This window comes from Rattus rattus, chromosome 10 (assembly GCF_011064425.1).
Source record: "Rattus rattus isolate New Zealand chromosome 10, Rrattus_CSIRO_v1, whole genome shotgun sequence".
Taxonomy (NCBI): domain Eukaryota; kingdom Metazoa; phylum Chordata; class Mammalia; order Rodentia; family Muridae; genus Rattus; species Rattus rattus.
Genome location: NC_046163.1, coordinates 79,295,354 through 79,322,670, shown reverse-complemented (window position 1 = coordinate 79,322,670; position 27,317 = coordinate 79,295,354).

Sequence of the window (27,317 nt, the reverse complement as noted above, 5' to 3'; positions counted from 1 at the left end):
AAGGGTGACTTAATAGTCACTAGTAGCCCAGTGCCTGTCAGTACTCTACATGACCTTGTAGCCCTTGCTTCTTCTGGTGCTCAACAGCACCACTCAGATGCAAACAGCAAGGCCTAGATAGTGTTCATATCCCCCATGGCTTGACACTGTGCTGGGTTTGATACTACAAACCAGGAGGCTGGGACTTGAACTTGAGATAACTGACTCAGGCTAGGGAGGACTCCAGGGCACCTGAGCTCAGCTGCAAAGGCAGAAACTGAACCACAGTGAGCAGAGGGGGCACATTTTGCTGTTTCTTTCCTTTTCTGCTCTCAGGCCTTTCAATGAACACTACAGATGAGGGTCATCCCTCCCAGGCTTAGTGTCTGCAGCCATGAGGGTCCTCTCCAGGGGATTGAAAACCCCAGAAGAGTCTTCAGAAGGAAAGTGCTACACACTGCACTGCCCCCAGCACTCTGAGAAACAGAGACCCTTTCTGGGCTTGGGCCAGTCAGTGCTCAATAGTGAGCTTCTGGCTGCACTGGGTGCTCACAAATAACACAGCAGCCTGTGTCCTGTGACCTGGCTGTCACAGACTGTGATTGAGAATTTATTTCAACTGTGTCAGCACAGCCACTCTGTTCCTTCTGGTCCCAGGTTGCACAGGGCTCCTTGTCCTTATACAAGCCTGTTCCATCATTGGACCTTAGTGTCTTTTTTTTTTATTATTATTATTAACTTGAGTATTTCTTATATACATTTCGAGTGTTATTCCCTTTCCTGCTTTCCGGCAAACATCACCTTCCTTCCCCCTTCCTTATGGGTGTTCCCTCCCCACCCTCCCCCATTGCTGCCCTCCCCTGACAGTCTAGTTCACTGGGGGTTCAGTCTTAGCAGGACCCAGGGCTTCCCTTCCACTGGTGCTCTTACTAGGATATTCATTGTTACCTATGAGGTCAGAGTCCAGGGTCAGTCCATGTATAGTCTTTAGGTAGTGGCTTAGTCCCTGGAAGCTCTGGTTGCTTGGCATTGTTGTACATATGGGGTATCAAGCCCCTTCAAGCTCTTCCAGTTCTTTCTCTGATTCCTTCAACGGGGGTCCCTTTCTCAGTTCAGTGGTTTGCTGCTAGTATTCGCCTCTGTATTTGCTGTATTCTGGCTGTGTCTCTCAGGATCGATCTACATCCGGCTCCTGTCGGTCTGCACTTCTTTGCTTCATCCATCTTGTCTAATTGGGTGGCTGTATATGTATGGGCCACATGTGGGGCAGGCTCTGAATGGGTGTTCCTTCAGTCTCTGTTTTAATCTTTGCCTCTCTCTTCCCTGCCAAGGGTATTCTTGTTCCTCTTTTAAAGAAGGAGTGAAGCATTCACATTTTGATCATCCGTCTTGAGATTCATTTGTTATAGGCATCTAGGGTAATTCAAGCATTTGGGCAAATAGCCACTTATCAGTGAGTGCATACCATGTATGTCTTTCTGTGATTGGGTTAGCTCACTCAGGATGATATTTTCCAGTTCCAACCATTTGCCTACGAATTTCATAAAGTCGTTGTTTTTGATAGCTTAGTAATATTCCATTGTGTAGATGTACCACATTTTCTGTATCCATTCTTCTGTTGAAGGGCATCTGGGTTCTTTACAGCTTCTGGCTATTATAAATAAGGCTGCGATGAACATAGTGGAGCACGTGTCTTTTTTATATATTGGGGCATCTTTTGGGTATATGCCCAAGAGAGGTATAGCTGAATCCTCAGGCAGTTCAATGTCCAATTTTCTGAGGAACCTCCAGACTGATTTCCAGAATGGTTGTAGCAGTCTGCAACCCCACCAACAATGGAGGAGTGTTCCTCTTTATCCGCATCCTCGCCAGCATTTGCTGTCACCTGAGTTTTTGATCTTAGCCATTCTCACTGGTGTGAGGTGAAATCTCAGGGTTGTTTTGATTTGCATTTCCCTTATGACTAAAGATGTTGAACATTTCTTTAGGTGTTTCTCAGCCATTCGGCATTCCTCAGCTGTGAATTCTTTGTTTAGCTGTGAACCCCATTTTTTAATAGGGTTATTTGTCTCCCTGCGGTCTAACTTTTTGAGTTCTTTGTATATTTTGGATATAAGGCCTCTATCTGTTGTAGGATTGGTAAAGATCTTTTCCCAATCTGTTGGTTGCCGTTTTGTCCTAACCACAGTGTCCTTTGTCTTACAGAAGCTTTGTAGTTTTATGAGATCCCATTTGTGGATTCTTGATCTTAGAGCATAAGCCATTGGTGTTTTGTTCAGGAAATCTTTTCCAGTGCCCATGTGTTCCAGATGCTTCCCTAGTTTTTCTTCTATTAGTTTGTGTGTGTCTGGCTTGATGTGGAAGTCCTTGATCCACTTGGACTTAAGCTTTGTACAGGGTGATAAGCATGGATCGATCTGCATTCTTCTACATGTTGACCTCCAGTTGAACCAGCACCATTTGCTGAAAATGCTATCTTTTTTCCATTGGATGGTTTTGGCTCAGTAAGAGAACTATTATGATGCTAGTGTGAAGACTCAGCTGGCAGTAGTGCTTGTTGCATAAGAATGAGGATATGAGGTCATTTCCTTAAAACCCATATTAAAAGCTGCATATCTTTGAAGCAGAGACTTCTGGTGTTTCTTTGGAGACACAGTTGTGTCATGTGATGTTTTTCTGGATGCTGTATTATGAGAGGAACTTTTACTGAGATAGACACATGAGAGGATAGTTTGCTGTGCCAGACTATGTCCCATGCTATGTCTCGCCAGCAGGAACAACGCGACACACACAGGATCCTACTACAGAAAAGCTTTAATGCGTCTTGAGAGGGAGAGCATAAGCTTAAAATGCGGAGATGCTGAGTGAGGAATAACCATCCCTTATATAGGAAACTATCCTCGCCTAGGACGTGTCACTCTCTGACTGGTCGCTGCCAATTATGCCAGATGACGTACCAAAGCGTACGTGTCCCTTTGAGTAGGGAAGCTACCAGGCGCCTGCATATTGCCCTTTTTACTAGGTGCGTTCTGCCGGATGCCTGTGCCATCTTGTAATGGAGTATGTGAGGACAGCTCCTCACATATGTGAGGACAGCTCCTTGGACAGCTCCTCACATCTCCCCCTTTTCTGTTTTTTTAAGCAAACAGGACACCCAGATATAGGAGGGCGAAGACAGAGGTCATATCCTCATACAAAGTTGGCGAACCTGTACAAGAGAGATACCCTTAGGCTGTTGTTGGGACCCAGGGCACTCCTGACCTGTCACACTGCCATTTTTCGAGGGAGGTAAAACTGGGGCAGAAACCCTCATGTAATATGACATGCCTTCCAGGAGCGAATTTGGTAGAACTTCCTGTGCGATGCTGTTTGTCACCCCTCATGGGCTGCTCAAGCCAGACACTCTAATCCTGTGCAATGAACCGAGGTTCTAGGGAGTGCAAGAACTGTCCAGCCGGGCGACCTGTTGCTTGAGCATGGTCAACCAGATATCGGCTGACGCTCCTTGTTCAAGGGCTACAAGCGCCTGGGCGATCACTACTTTGTCCTTTCTTGTTTGAGATCTCAATTTGCAAAGCAACCAGAGGAGTAACACTAATCCACAGCAGAGGATCTCTCCAAAAATCCCACTCCCACCCATTCCTTGAAATAAGAGACTGCTGAGGTGATCCAGGATGACAATCCCTCCGTCAAAGACAGGTCCACTCGGGTAGAATTTACTTGAATGATGTTCGCTCTCAGCTCCCGAAGTGTCTGTTCAAACTCCGAGGTCCAATTCTGTAACAGATGTTGTGAAAGACTCTTAGACAGATTAGCAGCTCGGGTAAATTTGTCATATTATATGGAGGTGACACAAAGGCCTGGGAGTTTTTGCTCACAGCCAAGCTGGGCCAGTTGCCATAGAATGTCTAATTGCTCTCGGACCAGATCTATACGTTGGTTGACAAGCATAAGGCCTCCTATATCTGAGTATTGGCGAGGCCTGTCTGTCCCGAAACCACAGAGAAGGTGGCCGATAAATCATTGATAGTTTGGGTTGTCTGTACTGTATTTGACAAGGCCAATGCCGAGGCAGTAACTGCTGTTGTAGCAATAATGCCAGCAATAATTGCAGAAGTACCAAAATCTCTTTTTCCTCTAAATAAGGTCATGGTCCCCGAGGTATCAACAGGGATCGGGATAAAGCGAGGCATGCGGGTAACTACTGCGATATTTTATATGAGTAGCTGTCCAGACAGAGGCAGCAGGTTTGATGTTCCCCATCCAGGAAAATGACAACCGTCCCTTTTCGCCCTTTTCTCCAAGTAGCTTCGCCATGGGCATAAGATCAGTGCAGCTACCATTAACGCAATGTAAGGCCACCACCATAGAGAACTGTGGAATTAGCCACAATGTCCTCCTCACCAGTTCCCCATGTGGCCTCCCTTAACCAAGCAGAAGATTGATTACATAACATAATGCAAGGGAGATCAAAAAATGTTTTTTTTGAATATTCCAAAACAAAGGCTGCCCCATACCGGAGCGCTTTCCATTCCATGTATTGGCCCATGCTGGCAAGGGCTGCCTTAGCAATCATCTGCCAATCATGTGGTCTCAATGCCATCATGACCAACCTGTCGAGTTGTGTTAGAGTAAAGTTGGCCGTGACTCCATACTTTCTAACTGATTCCGCTAATTCCTTAATCTGATTATATTCAACAGGGGCATGGACCCTTCCTCCCTCCGGAGTCTCAAAGATAGGAAATGTCATACTCAGCTTTCTTCTCACCCTCTCGAGGACTAGTGAGAAGGTGCGTGAGCATGTCTCATATGGAGGGGGTGCCGTTGGTGGCGGCCGCGCTAGAAGGCTTCTATTACTTCCCCTACATCGGGGTAATATCTTTCCTCCTCATATTTAGCTGCTTCCTCATCTAGCTCGGCCTCCTCCTCTGAGTCTAAGGTTTTATTTTCAGAGCTTTCAGAACTATCGAGGTTCAGCGCTTCTAGCTCTTTCACAGGGTATAGGCTGGCTCCCCCTCCTGGTTTATGTGTAGAGGAGGAAGTGCTGGAATCTGAAAATTTCAACGCTCCCTTGTCTGCAGACTTACCGGGAGGGCCTTTTTTCTTTCTTAGGACGTCCTTTTTCTTGCGCGCGCCCAACCTCTCACTACGTTCGGTTTCTGACAGAATTTCCCGGACTACCTCGAGACTGGCCTGTCCTTCTACTACTGCTGCCTTACACGTTTCATCCTTTAAACAATTCTTAACCAGCTTCCATACAGCTTTGGTCCCTAGGCACAGATCCTCTTCCTCCAATTTTCTGTCAAGGTCTTTTCCAAGTTTGTTCCATGAGGCAATCGTAAACGAGCCTGAACAGGCAAACCAAAGCGCCACCCTCTCCACCTCCTTCACAATGTTTTTAAGTGTTCCTCCTCCAATTTTGATGTCCCTCTGCTTTAACACTGTTTCCAAGGCCGTGACCACAGACTGTGAGGATCCCATGATGGGCCAGGAATGCCGGCGGCTTATCTACGTCCGTCTGACTAGGCATGAGGTGAAAGGGTAGAGACGGACACGCTGCTCTCTTATGTACGGGAGTCTTACACACCCCTACTCGGACGGTGCCGCTTATCTACATCGGCCTTATCGCATCCTTGCTCCTCAACAGTCAAAATCGAAGGTAAAAGGGAGCTGCGCGAAGCTCACTTATATACGAGAGACTGAGACGCGCCTTCAGCTGCTGTGATCGTCCTTTTAACAGCGAAAACAGTGAAAACAGAACATAAAGAGTAGGGTGGCTCCCAGGACAAATACTATAGCCTCAACAAATCCTTCCCAAGGCGGTGACAACCCCAGACCAAAGTCCAAGAGAGGGCTGCCTCTCCGAACGTACCTACCTGCAGTTCTGAATCCTCCTTGTCGCCAAGGGATCTCTGAAGGTGCTGACGATGGCAAGGTCTTTCCCGGGTTTTCGGCACCAGATGTCCCGCGCTACGTCTCGCCAGCAGGAACGAAGCGGCACACACAGGATCCTACTACAGAAAAGCTTTAATGCGCCTTGAGAGGAGAGCATAAGCTACAATGCAGAGACGCCGAGGAGGAATAACCGCCCCTTATATAGGAAACTATCTCGCCTAGGACGGTCACTCTCTGAATGGTCGCTGCCAATTATGCCAGATGACGTACCAAAGCGTACGTGTCCCTTTGAGTAGGGAAGTTACCAGGCGCCTGCGTATTGCCCTTTTTACTAGGTGCGTTCTGCCGGATGCCGGTGCCATCTTGTAATGGAGGATGTGAGGACAGCTCCTCACATATGTGAGGACAGCTCCTCAGACAGCTCCTCACATCTGTGAGGACAGCTCCTCGGACAGCTCCTCACAAGACTATTGAGAGAATGAGCAATGTTTGGAAAGAGGTTAATCAAACTCAACAGTGATGAGGCTCTTGCTTTGGTTTGTCTTACAACACTTTGCTAGCCTTCACTAACAATACTCCTTTCATTTGTACACCTTGCAACACTTTGCTCTTCTTTGATGGTCTTTGCTGCTTTTTTGCTGATCTTTTAGTTTGGTAACATTGTAGACAAAAAAGCAGCTAAGAACTTCTGGGGACATTTCAGCTGTTTTTTGCTGCTTCTTCAGACTCATGAGATTTGGCATACTCTTTCAGTTTTCTTTTGGATCTAGCTGCTACTACTGATTTAGTTTGTTGTTTGCCAATTTGTGTTGACTGCTGTTTCTGATTGGTGTTTTGTGTTTGCTTCTTGCACTTGACTTTCACTACTGATTTGTGTTAGGAATCGCCCCAAAGAACTACTTCTAATCAGAGGCACATCCCTCTTCGATTAAGCATCGTTTTGCCCTACCTTTCAGCAGTGGATGAAGAATTTAAGAACCCTTATTAAATTATCCTTTGAAAAATCTAAGCCTTTAAGTGACACCAACCATGGCTTCAATTCCCCTAAATAAAATTATTCAGCCTAATCACAAGTGAGTCCCTGTGTGCTTTGTACACTGTATGAACTTACGGGGCTTCCGAACCCCATGTTCTAGGTCTCTCAACCCACTGTATACATACATGGATTGGATTTGCTGATTATCCCTGAGAGTGGCTAGAAAGACAATAACTGCTTAGACAAAATTGATAATAAATATCAGAAAATAAAACCTATGCAGTTTATAAAAATAACTAAATTGATTCTTCCACATATTTTAAAACAAGCACTAATTTTGCAGGCTCCAACATTCTGTCATTACACAAACATGATAGGGATGGTGAACTTTAAGTCAGACAAATTAAGGAAAGTCATCAAAATTCCACATACATCAACTCAAATTCAAAATTGTATGTAACATTTTTGTTTGTTTGTTTGTTTACTTTGATATTTTACTTGTTTGTTTTTTTTTTTTCTTTCTCTTTCTTTCTTTTTCTTTTTCTTTCCTTTTTTTTTTTTTTTTTTTTTTTTTTTTTTTTATTTTGAAATAAAGCCATTACCTCCCTTGGCAATGTCTCTTCATTGAAATGATCCCCTTCTGGTAAAAAGTGCAAACTTTCAAGTTTTACTGCTTCATATTTTATGTCCAATCCTCACTATGAATTTGGCTAAATGCAGCCAGCCAGCAGAAACTGTGCCACAGCCTGTTTTGTTCTTGTTGTTGTTTTTAGTTGTTGTTTTGTTTTGTTTTGTTTCACATTAGTCTGCTGCAGAGCCTCTAGGCATGAGTGAAATTAAAGTAGATTCTTTAACTTCATGTAAGATGAAAATCCCCAATCCTCAGTCCACACTATGACAAACCAACTGAGAAAAGCAACTTAAAGGAGGAAGAATGCTTTGCCCAAATGTGTACTCTCAGAGAGCTTGCTTTGGGTCTGATATCAAATTGTTTTTTCTGTTCTTCACCACAGCATGGCAAGCATGTTGGGAGGAGGTTGTGATGAAGAGAAAATCTGCTCATCTCATTGTACACAAGGGGGGATAGGGCAGGGAAACAATACACTCTTCAAGGACATCCCATAGTGACCTACTTCCTACAACTCCTCACACTTCTAGTTCTATCAATCTCTCAATAATGGTATCATATTATTAGTTCATCCAAATATTAATCCACTATCTGGGCAAGAGATTACAACTCATTTCCCAAACCTGGGACTAAGCCTTCATTACTTACATATTAATACTCTAAAATTTAAGCATGCTGACTCATAAAAATCATACATAAATATTACAATTGAGCTATTTTGTGTCCCTACACAAAGATGACCACACTTTTAACAAGGATGATATGGTCATTGATATCAATTCAATTCTTTTTCTTCCTTTCTTTTTTCTTTTGTTGCCTTTTTTTCCTTTTCTTTTCTTTTCTTTCCTTTTTTTACATGTTCAATGTTATCCTTTTTCCCGGTCTCCTGTCCAGAAACCGGCTATACCACACCCTACCTTTTCTTCTTTGAGTGCTCCTTCAACAGCCCATCCATTACCTCCCACCTCCCTGCGTTGACATTCCCCTACACTGGGGCATCAAGCCTTCACAAGACCAAGAGCCTCTCTTCCCATTGATGCCTGAGAAAGCAATTCTCTGCTAGATATGAAGCTGGAACCAGAGGTCTATCCCTGTGTTCTCCTTTGATGGTTATTTAGTCCCTGGTAGCTCTGCAGTTTCTGGTTGGTTGATATTGTTGTTCTTCTAACGGGGTTGAAAACAACTTCTGCTCCTTCAGGCTGTTCTCTAAATCCTCCATTGGGGATCCCATTCCCAGTTCAACGGTTGGCTGTGAGCAACCAATTCTGTATTTGTTAGGCTTTGGCAGAGACTATCAGGAGACATCTAAACCAGGTTCCTGTCAGCAAGCACTTCTTGACATTTGCTATATGTTCTGGGTTTGCTGTCAGTATATGGGATGGATCCCCCAGTTGGGGCAGTCTCCAGATGGCTTTTCTGTCAGTTTTGCTCCACACTTTGTTTCCACATTTTCTCCTATAAGTAATTTTTGTTCCCCTTTCTAAGAAGTTCTAAAGCATCAATGATTTGGTCTTCCTTCTTCTTGAGCTTCATGTGGTTTGTGAACTATATCTTGGCTATTCCAAGTTTTTGGGCTCATATTCACTTATCAATGAGTGCATACCACATGTTTTTCTTTTTTCTTTTTTTTTTTTTTGCTTTCTTTTTTTTTTTTTTAATCTTTGTTGACTTCAGTATTTCTTATTTACATTTCGATAGTTATTCCCCTTCCCCATTTCCAGGCCAAATTCCCCCTAACTCCTCCCCCTCCCCTTCAAAATGGGATTCCCCTCCCCATCGTGCCCCCCATTACCAACCTCCCCCCAACAATCACGTTCACTGTAGGTTCAGTCTTGGCAGGACTAAGGGCTTCCCCTTTCACTGGTGCTCCTACTAGGCTATTCCTTGCTACCTATAAGGTTGAAGCCCAGGGTCAGTCCATGTAAATTTTTGAGTAGTGGCTTAATCCCTGGAGCTCTGGTTGGTTGGCATTGTTGTTCATATGGGATCTAGAGCCCCTTCAAGCTCTTCCAGTCCTTTCTCTGATTCCTTCAACGGGGGTCCCGTTCTCAGCTCAGTGGTTTGCTGCTGGCATTCGCCTATGTATTTGCTGTATTCTGGCTGTGTCTCTCAGGAGAGATATACATCTGGTTCCTGTTAGCCTGCACTTCTTTGCTTCATCTATCTTATTTAGTTTGGTGGATGTATGTGTATGGGCCACATGTGGGGCAGGATCTCAATGGGTGTTCCTTCTGGCTCTGTTCTAAACTTTGCATCCCTATACCCTGCCAAGGGTATTCTTGTTCCTCTTTTAAAGAAGGATAGAAGCATTCACATTTTGGTCACACTTCTTGAAGTTAATGTGTTCTGTGCATCTAGGGTAACTCAAGCATTTGGACTAATAGCAATTTATCAATGAGTGCATACCATGTGTGTTTTTCTGTGATTGGGTTACCTCACTCAGGATGGCATTTTCCAGTTCCATCCATTTGCCTATGAATTTCATAAAGTCATTGCTTTTGAGAGCTGAGGAATATTCCATTGTGTAGATGTACCACATTTTCTGTATCCATTCTTCTGTTGATGGGCATCTGGGTTCTTTCCAGCTTGTGGCTATTATAAATAAGGATGCCATGAACGTAGTGGAGCACGTGTCTTTGTTATATGTTGGGGCATCTTTTGGGTATATGCCCAAGAGAGGTATAGCTGGGACCTCAAGTAGTTCAATATCCAATTTTCTGAGGAACCTCCAGACTGATTTCCAGAATGGTTGTACCAGTCTGCAGTCCCAACAGCAATGGAGGAGTGTTCCTCTTTCACCATATCCTCGCCAGCATTTGCTGTCACTTGAGTTTCTGATCTTAGCCATTCTCACTGGTGTGAGATGACATGTCAGGTTTGTTTTGATTTGCATTTCCCTTATGACTAAAGATGTTGAACATTTCTTTAGGTGTTTCTCAGCCATCTGGTATTCCTCAGCTGTGAATTCTTTGTTTAGCTCTGAACCCCATTTTTAATAGGGTTATTTGTCTATCTGCTGTCTAACTTCTTGAGTTCTTTGTATATTTTGGATATAAGCCCTCTATCTGTTGTATGAATTGTAAAGATCTTTTCCCAATCTGTTGGTTGCCGTTTTGTCCTAACCACAGTGTCCTTTGCCTTATAGAAGCTTTGCAGTTTTATGAGATCCCATTTGTCGATTCTTGACATTAGAGCATAAGCCATTGGTCTTTTTTTCAGGAAATTTTCTCCAGTGCCCATGTGTTTGAGATGCTTCCCCACTCTTACTTCTATTAGTGTGAGTGTATCTGGTTGAATGTGGAGGTCCTTGATCCACTTGGGCTTAATCTTGTACAGGTTGATAAGCATGGATCAATATGCATTCTTGTACATGCTGACCTCCACTTGAACCAGCACCATATGCTGAAAATGCTATCTTTTGCCATTGGATGGTTTTGGCTCCTTTGTCAAAAATCCAGTGATCATAGGTGTGTAGGTTCATTTCTGGGTCTTCAATTATATTCCCCTGGTCTATCTGTCTTTCTCTGTGCCAATACCATGCAGTTTTTATCACTAATGCTCTGTAATACTGCTTGAGTTAAAGGATAGTGATTCCCCCAGAAGTCCTTTTATTGTTGAGGATAGTTTTAGCTGTACTGGGTTTTTCTTATTCCATGTGAATTTGCAAAGTGTTCTGTCTTACTCTCTGAAGAATTGGAATTGTATTTTGATGGGGATTGCATTGAATCTGTAGATCGCTTTTGGTAAAATGACCATTTTTCCTATGCTAATCCTGCCAATTCATGTGCTTGGGAGATCTTTCCATCTTCTGAGTTCTTCTTCAATTTCTTTCTTCAGAGTCTTGAAGTTCTTATCATACAGATCTTTTACTTGCTTGGTTAAAGTCACAACGAGGTATTTTATATTATTTGGGACTATTATGAAGGGTGCCGTTTCCCTAATTTCTTTCTCGGCTTGTTTCTCTTTTGTGTAGAGGAAGGCTACTGATTTATTTGAGTTAATTTTATACCCAGCCACTTTTTTAAAGTTGTTTATCAGCTTTAGTAGTTCTCTGGTGGAAATTTTGGGATCACTTAAATATACTATCATATCATAATCAAATAGTGATATTTTGACCTCTTCTTTTCCAATCTGTATCCCCTTGATCTACTTTTGTTGTGTGATTGCTCAGGCTAGAACTTCAATAACTATGTTGAATAAGTAGGGAGAGAGTGGGCAGCCTTGTCTACTCTCTGATTTTAGTGGGATTGCTTCAATTTTCTCTCCATTTAGTTTAATGTTAGCTACTGGTTTGCTTTATATGGTTTTTACATTGATTAGAATGGGCCTTGAATTCCTATTCTTTCCAGGACGTTTATCATGAAGGGGTGTTGAATTTTGTCAAATGCTTTCTCAGCATCTATTGAAATGATCATGCAGTTTTGTTCTTTCAGTTTATTTATATAATGGATTATGTTAATGGTTTTCCGTATATTAAACCATCACTGCATGCATGGGATGAATCCTACTTGATCATGGCTAATGATTGTTTTGATGTGCTATTGGATTCAATTTGCCAGAATTTTATTGAGTACTTTTGGGTTGATATTCATAAGGGAAATTGGTCTGAAGTTCTCTTTCCTTGTTCAGTCTTTGCGTGGTTTAGGTAAAAGAGTAATTGTATCTTCATAGAAGGAAGTCAGTAGCTCTCCATCTGTTTCAATTTAGTAGAATAGTTTGGATTGTATTGTTATGAGGTCTTCTATGAAGATCTGATAGAATTCTGCACAGAACCCGTCTGGACCTGGGCTCTTTTTGGTTGGGAGAACTTTAATGACTGCTTCTATTTCATTAGAAGTTATGGGTTTGTTTAAATGGTTTATCTGTTCCTGATTTAACTTAGGTACATGGTATCTGTCTAGGAAATTGTCCATTTCCTGTAGATTTTCAAGTTTTGTTGAATACAGTCTTTTGTAGTAGGTTTGATGATTTTTTGAATTTCCTCTGATTCTTCAGTTATGTCTCCCTTTTCATTTCTGATTTTGTTAATTTGGACATACTCTCTTTGTCCTCTCTTTAGTCTGGTTAATGGTTTATCTATCTTGTTGATTTTCTCAAAGAACCTACTTTTGGTTCTGTTGATTCTTTCTATGGTCCTTTTTGTTTCTACTTGGTTGATTTCAGCTCTGAGTTTGATTATTTCCTGTCTTCTACTCCTCCTGGGTGTATTTGCTTCTTTTTGTTCTAGAGCTTTTAGGTGTGCTGTCAAGCTGCTGACATATGCTCTCTTCTGTTTCTTTCTGCAGGCACTAAGAACTATGAGTTTTCCTCTTAGCACAGCTTACATTGTGTCCCATAATTTTGGGTATGTTGTACCTTCATTTTCATTAAATTCTAAGATGTCCTTATCTTCTTTCTTTATTTCTTCCTTGACCAGGTTATTATTGAGTAAAGAATTGTTCAGCTTCCATCTATATGTGGTTTTTCTTCCCTTTTTGTTATTGAAGACCAACTTTATCCCGTGGTGGTCTGATAGGACACATGGGATTATTGCTATCATTCTGTATCTGTTGAGGCCTGTTTTATGACCAATTATATGGTCGATTTTGGAGAAAGAACCATGTGGGAGTGAGAAGAAGGTGTATCCTGTTGTTTTAGGACCGAATTTTCTATAAATATCTGTTAACTACATTTGGTTCATGATTTCTCTTAGTTTGTCTATGTCTCCGTTTAATTTCTGTTTCCATGATATGTCCATTGATGAGAGTGGGGTGTTGAAACCTCCTACTATTATTGTGTGAGGTGCAATGTGTCCTTTGAGCTTTAGTAAGGTTTCTTTTATGTATGAAGGTGCACTTGTATTTGGAGCATAGATATTTAGGATTGAGTTTTTCCTGGTGGATTTTTACTATGAGGTATATGAAATGTTCTTCCTTATCTTTTTTGATAATTTTTAGTTGAAAATCGATTTTATTCGATATTAGAATGGATACTCCAGATTGTTTCTTCATAGGATTTACTTGGAAATTTGTTTTCTAGCTTTTCACTCTGAGGTAATGTCTGTCTTTGTCTCTGAGGTGTGTTTCCTGTAGGCAGCAGAATGCAGGGTCCTCATTGCATATCCAGTTTGTTAATCTATGTCTTCTTATGGGAAAGTTGAGATCATTGGTTTTGAGAGATATTAAGGAATAGGGATTATTTGTTCTTGTAGTATTCATATTTGGATGTAAGATTATGTTTATGTGCTTTTCTTCTCTTTGTTTTGTTGCCAATACGATTAGTTTCTTGATTTTTATAGGGTATAGCTTGCCTCCTTATGTTGGGCTTTACCATTTATTATCCTTTGTAGAGCTGGATTTGTAGAAAGATGTTGTGTAAGTTTGTTTTTGTCACGGAATATCTTGGTTTCTCCATCTAAGTTAATTGAGAGTTTTGCAGGATACAGTAACCTGGGTTGGCGTTTGTGTTCTCTAAAGGTATGTATGACATCTGTCCAGAATCTTCTGGCTTTCATAGTCTCTGGTGTGAAGTCTGATGTGATTCTGATTGGTTTGCCTTTATATGTTACTTGACCTTTTTCCCTTACTGCTTTTAATATTCTTTCTTTATTTTGTGCATTTGGTGTTTTGACTATTATGTGACAGGAGGAGTTTCTTTCCTGGTCCCATCTATTTGTAGTTTTGTAAGCTTCTTGTATGTTTATGGGCCTCTCTTTAGGTTAGGGACATTTTCTTCTAAGATTTTGTTGAAGATATTTACTGGTCCTTTAAGCTGGGAGTCTTCACTCTCTTCTATACCTATTATCCTTAGGTTTGATCTTCCCATTGAGTCCTGGATTTCCTGTATGTTTTAGACCAGTAGCTTTTTCCATTTAATATTTACTTTGACCATTGTGTCGATGATTTCTATGGAATTTTCTGCTCCTGAGATTCTTTCTTTTATCTCTTGTATTCTGTTTATGGTGCTTGTATCTAAGGCTCCTTGTCTATTCCTTTGGTTCTTTATATCCAGGGTTGTTTCCCTGTGTCCCTTCTTTATTGTTTCTATTTCCATTTTTATCTCCTTTACCTGTTTGACTATGTTTTCCTTGAATTCTTTCAGGGATTTTTCTGATTCCTCTCTATAAGCTTCTACTTGGTTATTTTTGTTTTCCTGCGTTTCTCTAAGGGAGTTCTTCATGTCTTTCTTGAAATCCTCCAGCATCATGATCAAATGTGATTTTAAATCTAGATCTTGCTTTTCTGGTGTGTTTGGATATTCAGTGTTTGCTTTGGTGGGAGAATTGGGCTCTGATGATGCCATGTATTTTTGGTTTCTGTTGCTTGGGTTCCTGGGCTGGCCTCTCGCCATCAGTTTGTCTCTGGTGTTATCTTGTTCTGCTATTTCTGAAAGTGGCTTGACCATCCTATATGCCTGTGTGTGAGGAATGCTGTAGACCTGTTTTCCTGTTTTCCTTCAGCCAGTTATGTGAACAGAGTGCTCTGCTTTTGTGTCTACTGGTCTTCAGGGATTCCTGTGGGCCTGTGTCCTGAGTCCACCAGGCAGGTTGCTTGCAGCAGAAAAGTTGGTCTTACCTATAATCCCGCAGCTGAAGTTGCTCGTGGGGGGCTGCTTCTTGGTGAGGGCGGCAACCAGAAGGGCCTGTTCTGCCTTTTCCCAGAGCCCCCGTGCACTGGTTTCCTAGATGGCATTAGGTGTTTTCCTCTGGCATCAGAAATGAGGGCAGAGTGTAGTCTCTTCTGGCTTCTCAGGAGTGTCTGACCCTCTGAAGGTTTAGCTCTCCCTCCCACTTGATTTGGGTGCTGAGAACTGTTGACCAATTCCGTTCAGGTCTGGGTGGTGTCTGGACTGCAGAGGATCTGCCTTTTGAGTGCCCTTTGTGTGTTGTGTGTGTGTGTGTATGATTGAGTTACCGCACTTGGCATGTTATTTTCTAGTTCCATCCTTTACCTATGAATTTCGTGAAGTTGTTTTGTTGTTGTTTTGGTTTTTTTGTTTTTTTTTTGACATTTTGACTCTATGTTTTAATCTTTTTTTCTCTAGAAATCATTGTTTTTAATAACTGAATAGTACTTCATTGTATGTACCACATTTTCTCTATCGATTGAAGGACATATGGGCTTTCTCCAACTTCTGGCTATATAAATAAGGCTTCTATGAACATAGTAGATTATGTTTCCTTGTTACATGGTGGAACATCTTTTTGCCCAGGAGTGGTATAGCTTTGCCTCAGGTAGTACTATTTCCAATTTCCTGAGAAACTGGCAGACTGATTTCTAGAAATGTACCAGCTTGCAATCCCATTAACAATGGAGGAGTGTTCCTTTTTTTCCACATGTTTGCCAGCAACTGCTGTTACCTGAGTTTTTTTTTTTTTATCTTGGCCATTCTGACTGGTGTGTGTCGGAATCACAGAGTTCTTTTGATTTGCTTTTCCCCATGACTAAGTGTGTTGAACATTTCTCTAGGTGCTTCAGAGCCCATTTGATATTCCTCAGCTGAGAATTCTTTGTTTATCTCTGTACCTCATGGTTTCTTTCATGGAGGAAAGAAATAAATTAACTTCATTGATATACTAATGGAAATTTAAGGTTGTTTTATTTGAATAATAGTATATTGATAGAAATTTAAGTTTGTATTGTTTAAATAATTGTATATTGATAGAAATTTAAAGTTGTTTTTGACTATATTTTATATAAGCCATTTAGTTAAAATGTGATGGAAAGTTGTAGTTTTATGGTTCTTATAATTATTTTTGTGTGTGTGCAGATGGTTAATGCTAGATAAAGCACTTTTCTCTTTAAACAGAAATCTGAATATGAAGTGGAAATTTCTGGTTTCTTTGGAAACTCAGTTATGTTGTCTGATTTTTTTTTTCTAGAAGCTGTCTTTCAAGATGATGTTTTACTAATGCAGACCCATGAGAGGATGTTTTGCTGAAGCAGAGATATGAGATGTTTTGCTGAGGTAGACCCTTGAGCAGATAGGTGATGTGTGGAAAGAGAATAAGTAGAAGCCAATAAGCAGTCACAAGGATCTTCTTGCATGGTGTACCTTGCAATGTTTCACTAGTCTTTGCTGATCTTTGCTTGTCTTAGGTTCATAGTGAGAAAACTGCCAAAGAACTTCTGATGGCATTCTGGCTGTTTCTTGCCATTTCCCCTAACACAATCAGATTCAGTGGAATCTCAAGATTTCTTTTGGATTGAGATGCTGCTAATGATTTATGTTGGTTGTTCACAAATTGGAATAGATTGCATCTACTGATTCATGTTTAGAATCACCACCAAAGTGCTACTTCTAAATCAGTAACACTTTTGTCCCATTAACGATCTTTCTCTATTATCTTTGGTTGATGAGCTAGAAGGGAGTATGAAGATTTTAAGATCCCTTCATAACATATGTTTTGAAAAATCTAAGTGTACATCTAGTGGTAAGAGTCTGTAATTCTAGTGTTCCTATAAGAAGGTGAAGATGAGAAGTAGAGAAAGAAGGTGGAAACCGGAAATGATAAAGGAATGTTGGGATCTGGGAGTCTGTTCCCAGGACAGGAGGCAGGAGGCTGGAAGTATGACCACAATTGCTGGGTCAGATGTCATGTTTTGGTAAACTATGGGACACTGCTTCAGAGGGTGAGGAAGCACAGTCTAAGCCATGGTGCTGGTTCAGGGTTCACCGGCCTGTAAGAAGGCTGAGGCCATTGGGTTTTCAGGCTCTTGGGCCTCGGGGACGGCTGGAATGCCACAGAAAAGCTGAGAATGATGTGGGGTCCTGAAGGGCTGGATCTAATCTGGAGCCGAGAGGTAAAAATGGGCATCTCTAGCTAGTTCAGTAAGTTTAGTCGTTGAGAGGGGTAGGCTTGAGCTTGGTGAAGGTCACTGCTGGGAGTTCAGGGAGGCCTTCTAAGGGAGACTAGATGGTGGCTCTGTAGGTGAAGGGCTTCTCTACAGATTCCAATGGCATATCCTGACTGTAGTCCCTTCTCAGAGTGGGCCTGAGGATAATACCTTTTGCAGAGAGACAATTCTGAAAAGAAAAGATTATTGGCTAAGCCTCCAGGACTTTACGTACATCATTATAATAGAGATATGTCTTGAGTCTACTGACCTGTGGTCCTGTCCTCTACCTGTGGAAGTTCTTGGGACATTGGTCTTACATGACTGATGGCCACAAATCTATGGACAACTGAGAGTTAGTGATGGGCCTGTTATCCTGGGAGTCAAACACAGTGGCTACCATCAATTTCAGGGTCACTGGAATTTCAATACTCCTCAACCGGGAGCCAGGGTGCCCTTCAGTGTCCTACAGGGTCCTGCTAGCCTGGTAAAAACATGTGTAACACCTGAGTTTGTTTTCTGACCTTAATGATTGTGAACCCACACCCACATCCATAAATGGTGTGTGGTTCACAAGAACAAGAATTATATTAGAAGATCAAATTAGTAGGATGCCTATATCTCTAAAATCCCCCATGCTTGACAGTCCACTACCGTTTTCATTATAAATCAAGAGTTAGGTCTGTTTGAGAATTTGCACATTCCCTGTGCTTCACACCACTAAAGCACTGTGATATGTAATTGTTTTTTCCAGCATTTAGCAGGAGCTATGAGGTTTGAACTCAGAATTGTCATGACCTCCTTCTGGTTAGAGTCAAAACTTAAACTCTAGAAGAAAAAAAAAAAAAGTATACCATGGTGGTCTGGCAGCTGTGATCCATAGAGCACACAACCATGGCAATCATCAATTTCCCATGAGTGTCTGTTGGGAAAACTTGGAGCTGTTGGGCTAGTTTGAAATAACTCCCATTGACAATGTTTCTTACAGATCATTAACCACAAGATGATGTGGCATAGTTCATTAAAATTTTGTCTCCTCCCCTGCATTAACAAAGAGGCTTGTGGGCATTTATCATTTTGTGACAATTGTAGAGATTTTCTCTGAAGTGTGCAGATTATCTTATCCTGTTTTCCTGATAGAAAAAGCATGAATTAGATTGCCCAAAGATGTATAAGCAAAGATGCAAATGAAAATGAAATATCAACTAAGGATAGGAGGTTTGAAGATATTCCTTGTTGCTCCCATAATAAATACATAAACAGTTCTTACTTGGATCTACCTCACTATATAGCTGCTTTCATGCACACTTTTGCTCAGAGTTCTTGTTACATGAGTTATGTGTAAATTGTCATGCTTCATAACAGGCTTCTGCCTTATAATTTCTTACATTTAAATACAGACAGAAGAGGAATGGTTACATTCAGTTTTAAAACTATATTGGACTAGAGAGATGGTGCAGTTGTTAAAAATATTCACAGCTCTTCTAGAGGTCTGGAGATGAATTCACAGCAGACATGTGGCTCACAATCATCTGTAGTGGGATCCGATGCCCTCTTCTGGTGTGTCTGAAGACACCTACGGTGTACTCATATATATAAATAAAACTGTTTCTTTTCTTTTCAACTTTATTTTGTAAACATTTATGTTTATTTTTATGTGCCAGAGTGGGTTTATGTGTACTATGTGTGTACAGATGCCTGTGGAGGCAAAAGTGATTTGGACATCTCCAAATTGAAGTGACAGGGAGATGTAAGCTGCCTGATGTGGGTGATGAGAGACAAAGCTGGTTCCTCCATGAAATTAGTAACCACATTCAACTACTGAGCCATCTCTCCAGCGTCTCTTCATTTTCATTAGTACAAAAAAAAAAACAAAAACAAAAAACAAAAAACAAAAAAAGGAAAATGCTATTCTTTGTAAAACATGCTTCTTATGAGCCTTCCTTTACTTTTCAGGATCTCCTGAAGGTCTGATATTAGAAAAACTTTTTTTGTAAACCCATGAGTCAAGAATTTTTTTTGATATTTGGCTACTAAGCCAGCACATGTGACACAGTGGCCCAAAAGAAGCAAAAAGCAAAGTTTCAGTCAATGAGCAAGATGTGTTTCAGTATGTCTTTATCTATGTGACTTTCATATTCTCTCTCTCTCTCTCTCTCTCTCTCTCTCTCTCTCTCTCTCTCTTCCTGCTGTGTGTGTATGTATACGTGTGTGTGTTTGTGCTTGTGTGCAGATCAGAAAATAACTCTAGCTATCAGAGGTACCATTCTTCAGACTATCTGCCTTGTATCATCAGACAAGAACTTAGAGTAGGCTAGAGTTCTGGAAGTTGGCTAGATTGGCTGGCTAGAAAGCGCTAAGAATCCTTTTGCCTATTCATTCACCTTATTATATGACTGGCTGCTTTCATAAATACATTTTGATCTGAGCTTTTTATGTTAATTGTATATAATTTGTTAGAATTCTCATCATGTATCGGTCCTAAATTTTTTTATTTGAGTATAAACCATAAGGGGAAGATAAAAGACAATTAAAATAGAAAATCTTTCCCCTTTGTAATCTATGGGATTAAAAGCATTTGTCACAATTCTTGCTTTGTTGTTTGGACTTTGTGACTATATCAGATATTCATGATTGCAGGGCATTTGTTTAGTTGGTGAAATTACCTCTCTAGACTACATACAAATTTTACGTGCCAGAGAATGTTAATCTACCTACCTGCCTCAACTCTATAATACTTGTTCTTATCTCTAGGACTATTTGGAGACAGTCTTCCAGGAATATTGCAGGTTGCTGACCACAATTTATCTAGGCATTTGTTCTCCCTTTATTGAAAATTATATCTTTGGAACCGGTGTTCTCAGGTGTGATTCCTTGGCCAGTGGAAGTGGTCACTGGGGACATTTTAGAATGACTAAGGCCAGACACTTGTGAAGAGGGTATGAAAACTGCAATGACATATGACTACAGCAAGAATCCTTCTGGATACCTAATTGGGTTCCTTAAATACTCTTGAGAAGTAATTTCCTCACCTCAGCAATGTATCATATCTTCAATGGTCATAACAAGATCGGGGTGAGTTTGGAGCCAATACCTCAATATATAAGATTGAGGGGAATTGAGAGATATGCTACACTGTTGACCTTAGGCCTTATGTGCACAAATATATTGTCCTGCATTGCCATATTCCCAGTCTATACATTGTGGTACTTGGCTGGAAACCCAGTGCTCAAAGAGGTACAGAGAGATCCCTCAGGCTTGCTAGTGAGCCAGCCTTGACTAATAGAAGAGATCCAGGTGAAAGTAGTTGACCTGCTTCCAGAAACCAAGGCAGACTGAGACTAAAAGGTACCAGAGATAAAACTTGAGGTTAAGCTCTGACCTCACCTTCACACACAAATATACGCACACACACGCACACACACACACACACACACACACACACACACACAGAGACGGAGAAAGAGAGACAGAGACAGAGAGACAGAGAGAAACAGAGTAAGAGACAGAGAGACAGAGAGAGAAGCAGAGACAGAGAAGCATAAACACACAAACACACATAAAAATATAGATACACAGGAATATACAACATATCACACAAACAGACATACACACAACACACACATCTAACAAATACACACACATAGGGACTCATAATACATATATACATATACCATAAACAAACAAAAAATGAAAAGGTACTGGCCACATCACACAGTACTTTGATATGCGTCTGAGCTTCAGAGAACCTATCTAGGGCTCTGGCACTCATCAGACAAACATGACTGCCTACTGATTGATCACCCTCCCTAGCCTTGGGTGCCCAGTGCCCAGCATTATATCAGCAACAGTAAGCTTATGCTTGGCATTTTGTAACGGGGCTGTTGTCTTGCATTGTAAGGGATCTTGTTAACCTCTGCTCTGGAGAACAGGATACTGATAAGACCAGCTGTATCAAAGTGGAGATTCTTCCACATACATTGAGCTATGGTGATTTTTCTGTGCCTGCCTTGCATTGGCACCCCTTCTATCACATAACTAGTTTTCTGTCTGTCTTTGATACTCAACCTTCAACTCTGAAGTTTGTAGCTTTGCTCATCTGTTTCCCACCTGGAGTCCTCTGCCTCATTCAATGGAAAGAATACACTTTAAAAATCACTTTTCAACGCTTACTAGAGAAAAGTTGGAAGATGCAGAAAGTTGCAAAAACTTTAAATTATTCATAATATAATCCACCTAGAGTGAGCTTCTATCCACACACTGACATGTTGCTTTCTAGATCTTGTTAAAGAAAGACACAGGCAGCATACAGACCCTCATACAACTCTCCCTCTCTCTCCCTTCCCCCCTCTCTTTCACACACACATATATGTATGTGTGTGTGTGTGTATATATATATTATATAATATATATATTATAATATATGTAATATCAGAATATAATACAGTAATGTGCACATGTGCTGAGATATATGTGAACGTGCACAGGTACATGAGCTTGTGTGTACATGTGAACAAGAATGAGAACAACAGTTAATGACATTCCTCAGGACCTGTCTACCTTGTTTGATGCAACAGGTTGTCTCATTGGTTCAGAGCTCAGCAGGCAGATATGGGTAGCCAACTTGTTAGTCAGCCCTGGGAGCTGTATGCTTCCAGCTCTGGCCTTGCAGGTGTCTATCGTCATACTTAGCCACGGAGGTCTTAGCATTTACTTAACATAGTTACTTTTTAAATCCATGATTCCTATTTTACTTTTATGTCTAGGAATATTTTATGATGTATTAGCACCATGTGCCTTTGGGAGCCAGAGGAGGGAGATCAGATCCCCTGGAAATGGAGTTTCATGGGATTGTAACCGTGATATGGGTATTGGGAACAGAAATAAGGTCTTCTGCAAGAACAATGAATGCTTTTACTGTTGTAACCTCTCTCAATCCCCTATAATAATTTATTTTTTTACTATCTTCTTATATTAATAAAAACATTTTGTAATGCTTTTGGTGTTTATGTAAATGTATGTTATATTCATAATTTATTAACTACTTTTGGGCATTTAGGTTATTTCTAACTTTTATCATTAAGCTCTAAAATAATTCAAAACAAAACCATACAAACAAGGGGCTGGGGATTTAGCTCAGCGGTAGAGCGCTTACCTAGGAAGCGAAAGGCCCTGGGTTCAGCCCCCAGCCCCAAAAAAAAAAAAAAAAAAAAAAAAAAAAAAAAGAACCAAAAAAAATGTAAAAAAAAAAAAACATACAAACAAACAAAATCAGTACTGCACAAAGCATTTTTGAGGCTAAATGTTGCATCTATAGTTATCGTATTAGGATGTGTTTGGTGAAGATTACAGGTGCCCTCTGCATCTAGGTGTTCTAAATCCTCTTATTAAACCAAATGTGGATGGAAAATACTTGGAAAACTTGTACCCGAACTGAAAAAGTATAGGTATGTTTGCTCACCAGTAAGCAATGTACTATGTAACAGGAGATGGTGATACTAAAGTCTGATTCCATAACTGGTTCTTGATTTGGTCAATAACGGAGATAGGGAGCTAATGGCTGAGTGGCAGGCAGAGGTGGGACTTCTGGATTCCAGGAGGAAAAAGGAACTCAGGGAAAGAGAAGGGGCTTTTAAGCCAGGCTTTGTAAGGAGAGGTAAGAAACAATCATGTAAGTTTGGGAAATTTAGAACCAGAAGCCTCTACCACCAATGGATAGCCAAGAAGGTCAGTAGAGGCTAGCTGATAGGAGCCATTAAACTTGGGGCAGGAGAAGAGATGGAGATAATAAATTATTAAGGGCATACATTTCCAGCAGGGAGGTATTGGAACTCAGCAATTGTGCCAGTAGGCAAATTCTAAATTATTAAACCTAAGTAGAAAAGGTGGGCAGAGAAAGAGAGAAGAGAGGCAATACCTGGGAATTTGGTGAGAAGCTAAGCCAGTATGAACAAAAGGAATACTGGAGAGGACAGAAAGAAGAAAGCAGTTCATGGCTTTCATAGGTGGGATGGTCCCGGGAAAGGCAGTAGAGTGTGTTCTTTCTTTCTTTTTTTAAATTACAGGTTAAAATACTGTGATAAAAAATTATAGAGTATCAAGTGTTATAAGTAATCTAGAAAGGTTTTTAAGTATATAAAAGATGTGTGCTTTATTATATCCCAATCTTGTGCTGTTATGGCAAAGACTTGAACAGTCACAGAGATGGGTCTTAGATCCAATCTCACAGTTATTTACTCATTTATTTAAATTCAGCAAAGTGATTCACATTCATTTTGTCATGGGCTGTCTTATGCATTCTCTGACACCTTGGTTCACAGAATCCATTGCTTTAGTGATTGGAGTCCCTGACTCCTCCATACATGATGTTGCATTTCCTCTGCTTCTTTTATTGTTGAGCCCTAATGACTCTTCTTTTGGAATTTCATTTAAAAAAAATGCTGCTGGTAAGTTAATAATAACCCTAGTATGTCACCAGTACCTAGGAGCATGCAACTCGGGGAGGCTAATGTTTGACTTTGCGAACATGAGATCTCAGGAGCTACTGACATGCTGGATTTCCTGGATCTCCACATCCACATAGCATAGAGCTTCCTGTAAGGTATGTCAAGTCATTCAAAATATTGTTTACCTATGTTGAGTTTTCAGGTGTTGCTCAAAGGTATTTACTATAAAATATTGTTCTTATGCCAAACCCTTGAGATAAAAGTCCTTATTTGTGCACATTTTAAAGAGCAACCTTTAAAAAATGAATTCATCTGCTGAGAGTTTGGAGTAACATAGTTTAAGGAATAGAGATTATTTGCTAATTAACTTAGTTGATGAACGGTAAGAAGGCACTCTGTGATGATAAAAAGCTTGTAAGGAATGCAAAGAGGCATTAGGTTACTTTCAGGGAGGATTCTTATAATTAGTAATAATTCTACATTCAGGTCTGCACTGTGGAGTTGGGTGACTCTGTCATTTCTGGTACTGCTGTGACTCAGATAAGTCAGAGCAGTGATAGGCATGAATGTCTTGGCTGTTCACCCATTTCCTTCCTCACACAATGTTTTTTCTTTGAACTCAGCACATGTGCTTATGGGTATATGCATATGTATTCCCCATGCACACATACACCTCTCTCTGTGTGTCTGTTTCTCTGTTTCTCTGTTTCTCTGTTTCTCTGCTTCTCTTCTTCTTCTTCTTCTTCTTCTTCTTCTTCTTCTTCCTCTCTCTCTCTCTCTCTCTCTCTCTCTCACACACACAAACACACACACACACACGCACACACACACTAGAATATATGTCTAACTTGAAATAGTTGTAGAAAATAATGATCCACTATTTTCTAAATATTACACACAAGAAAATTTTCAAAGGGCAAAAGATCCATTAAAATGAAAGTAGAATGTTGTAGAAATTATTTAAATCCAAGTGTGTGGTTTCAACTTCTTATTTCTATTAAAGATCCCAGATGGAAGACACCCTCACAGCCTGTATATTTACACTATGCCTTAAGCTACACAAGAGCTGGGCAGCTCCCAAGTCCCTACAGTCTTAGAGTATATATTCCTATCAATAACACTTAGTCATTTTTATGTTTTATCTGGGTTGCTCTTTGCTCCAATTGTGCAGTCTTCAGGCCATGCTCTCAGACTCTTAATCCATAGCCTCATCTCCTTCCTCAACCTGCACTTTCTTTCCTTGTAGTCATCCTACCTCCATCAAAGTCCACAAAAATGAAATCCCACCTATCCCTCCTAGCCAGATATGACTGCTCACATCTTTACTTACCAATTAGAATCAACTTGCCACCAGGTTTACAGGAGCTACACACAGACTCCAGGTCAAAACTGCAGCAGCAGACTGGTGAGATTTTGTTGTTTGTTTCTTTCCTTGTTTTTTGTTTGTTTTTGTTTGTTTGTTTGGTTGGTTTTTGTTTGTTTGTCTTTTTTTCTGCTTTGGTAATAGGTAAAAAAGAAATTAGCCATGTATTTTCCACATGCCTACTGTGACACACCTAGTGAAATTACTACCTGAGTAGTCATATATTATTTATTTGTGTGTGTGGTAATGAGTGTATGTACATGTTTGTGCAACTCTGTTTGCTCAAGCCTGAACATGTGGAGGTTGTTAAAGAACAAAATATTTTGGTTTTGGAAGACAGATTGTGTGCATTGTATGATGTAAGTGAGAATTGGGGTCTGGAGTCTCAGTTTGTAAGTTAATCATGAAAACTGCCTGGTTCAGTCAGATTGGATTGGGAACCACAATAATGGCCACATTTGAATGTAAATACCTCTGTGAATGTCCTGTCTTCCAGCCCTGTCACATTGTAAAGTACTGGAGATTAGGGGCTTATACATTAAGTATGGAGGAAACAGTGTAAGCCACAACAATGTATTACCACACATTACCTCAAACTGGTGAGTAACAGTTAAGATGAACTACATGATGTTCATCAAAAATTGTCAACTGGTGCTTGTTTTAGTGTCAGAATATCCGTTCCCTACATGGTAGTAACTTCCTGTGTATAGACACACCTATCATTCCTTTGGTTAGAATAATTCGAAAGACTAGTCGCTGTTGCTCCAGCATGTTAATCTGATCACATCTTTTTCAAGGTGATACCAAAGGCTTGTCAGACATATCCAATTATTAATGCTCTTTTCCATCATGCTTACATTCATCACTTATACTGAAGCTAACTATATAGTCTTACCTGGAAAAGGAAGAGAGCACTGAAGCCACATATCATGCATGGGTATGAAGAGGCAAGTCAGAGAATGACCATGGCCATTAAAAGCTATTATACTTGGTTATTTGATATATTAATTTGTGTGCTTGTGTGTTTAGGTATTTCCATTAGTGTGGTTGAGTTTGAGTGTGTGTGTGTGTGTGTGTGTGTGTGTGTGTGTGCGCGCACGCGAGCGCATGTGTGCATGTGTGCATGTTTGTATGGGTGCATATATGCCGATAATCAGATACTAACCCTGAGTGTATTCCTTAGGCACTTTCCATCTAGCTTTTTGATGCAGGGTCACCTGCTGTACCTGTAGTTCACTGGTTCACCTAGGATGACCGGCCAGTGAGCCCCAAGGATCCTCCTGCCTCTCCCTCTCCAGCACTGAGATTATAAGCATGAGTCACACAGATGTCTTTTGTGACATGGGTTATGGGCATCAAAATTAGGTTCTTATGATTGAACATCTGGCACTTTACTTCTTGAATTATCTCTCTATACCCTAGCTACCATCTTTAAAAAGAGTACACAACACATAGGGTGTTAATCCCTAAATGGGAGAGAGGCAACTGTACCTTTTATATCAACTCTGTACTGCACATTCTGTCATACTGACCCAGTCAACTCTCCCAATAATACAGCTATCACATAGGCAGAGTTATCTTCTTTCACAGCTAGTATGTCTCCTATGGCTCATATGTTACAATTGTGATCTTGATCTGACTTATCAAATCACTAAGATGTCACTGGATGCTGTCTTATTTAGGGTTTCTAACTATAATAGCAGTGACAAAATACCATAACCAAAATCATCTTGGGAGAAGAGGGTTATTTCATTTTATAACTATCAGGTTACAGTCCATTTCTGAGGGAAGTCACGACAAGGATTCAAGGCATAAGCTGAAAGAGTAGCTGTGAAAGAAGACTGATTTCTGGCTTGTTCCTTCTAGCTTACTCAGCTTGCTTTCCTTTATTACTCACTGTCACTGGACAGGGATGGCCATTGGCTGTAAGTGTTATATCTCTTAGGTGAAAAGTATCCTTATGGAGTATTGCATCTCTGAAGGAAAAGATTCCCCAAAAGGCCAAAAGAGGTTTCAGAGGTCAGAGGGAAAGGTTTCCGTAATGCAAGAGTCATATCTATGAAGGCAAAATTATCCTGAAATCCAGGAGCCAAGGAGTTAAATAAAGTCACACCAGACAGACAGACAGACAGACAGACAGACAGACAGACAGACACACACACACACACACACACACACACTCACACACACAAAACTAACAATAGAGATTTATTGG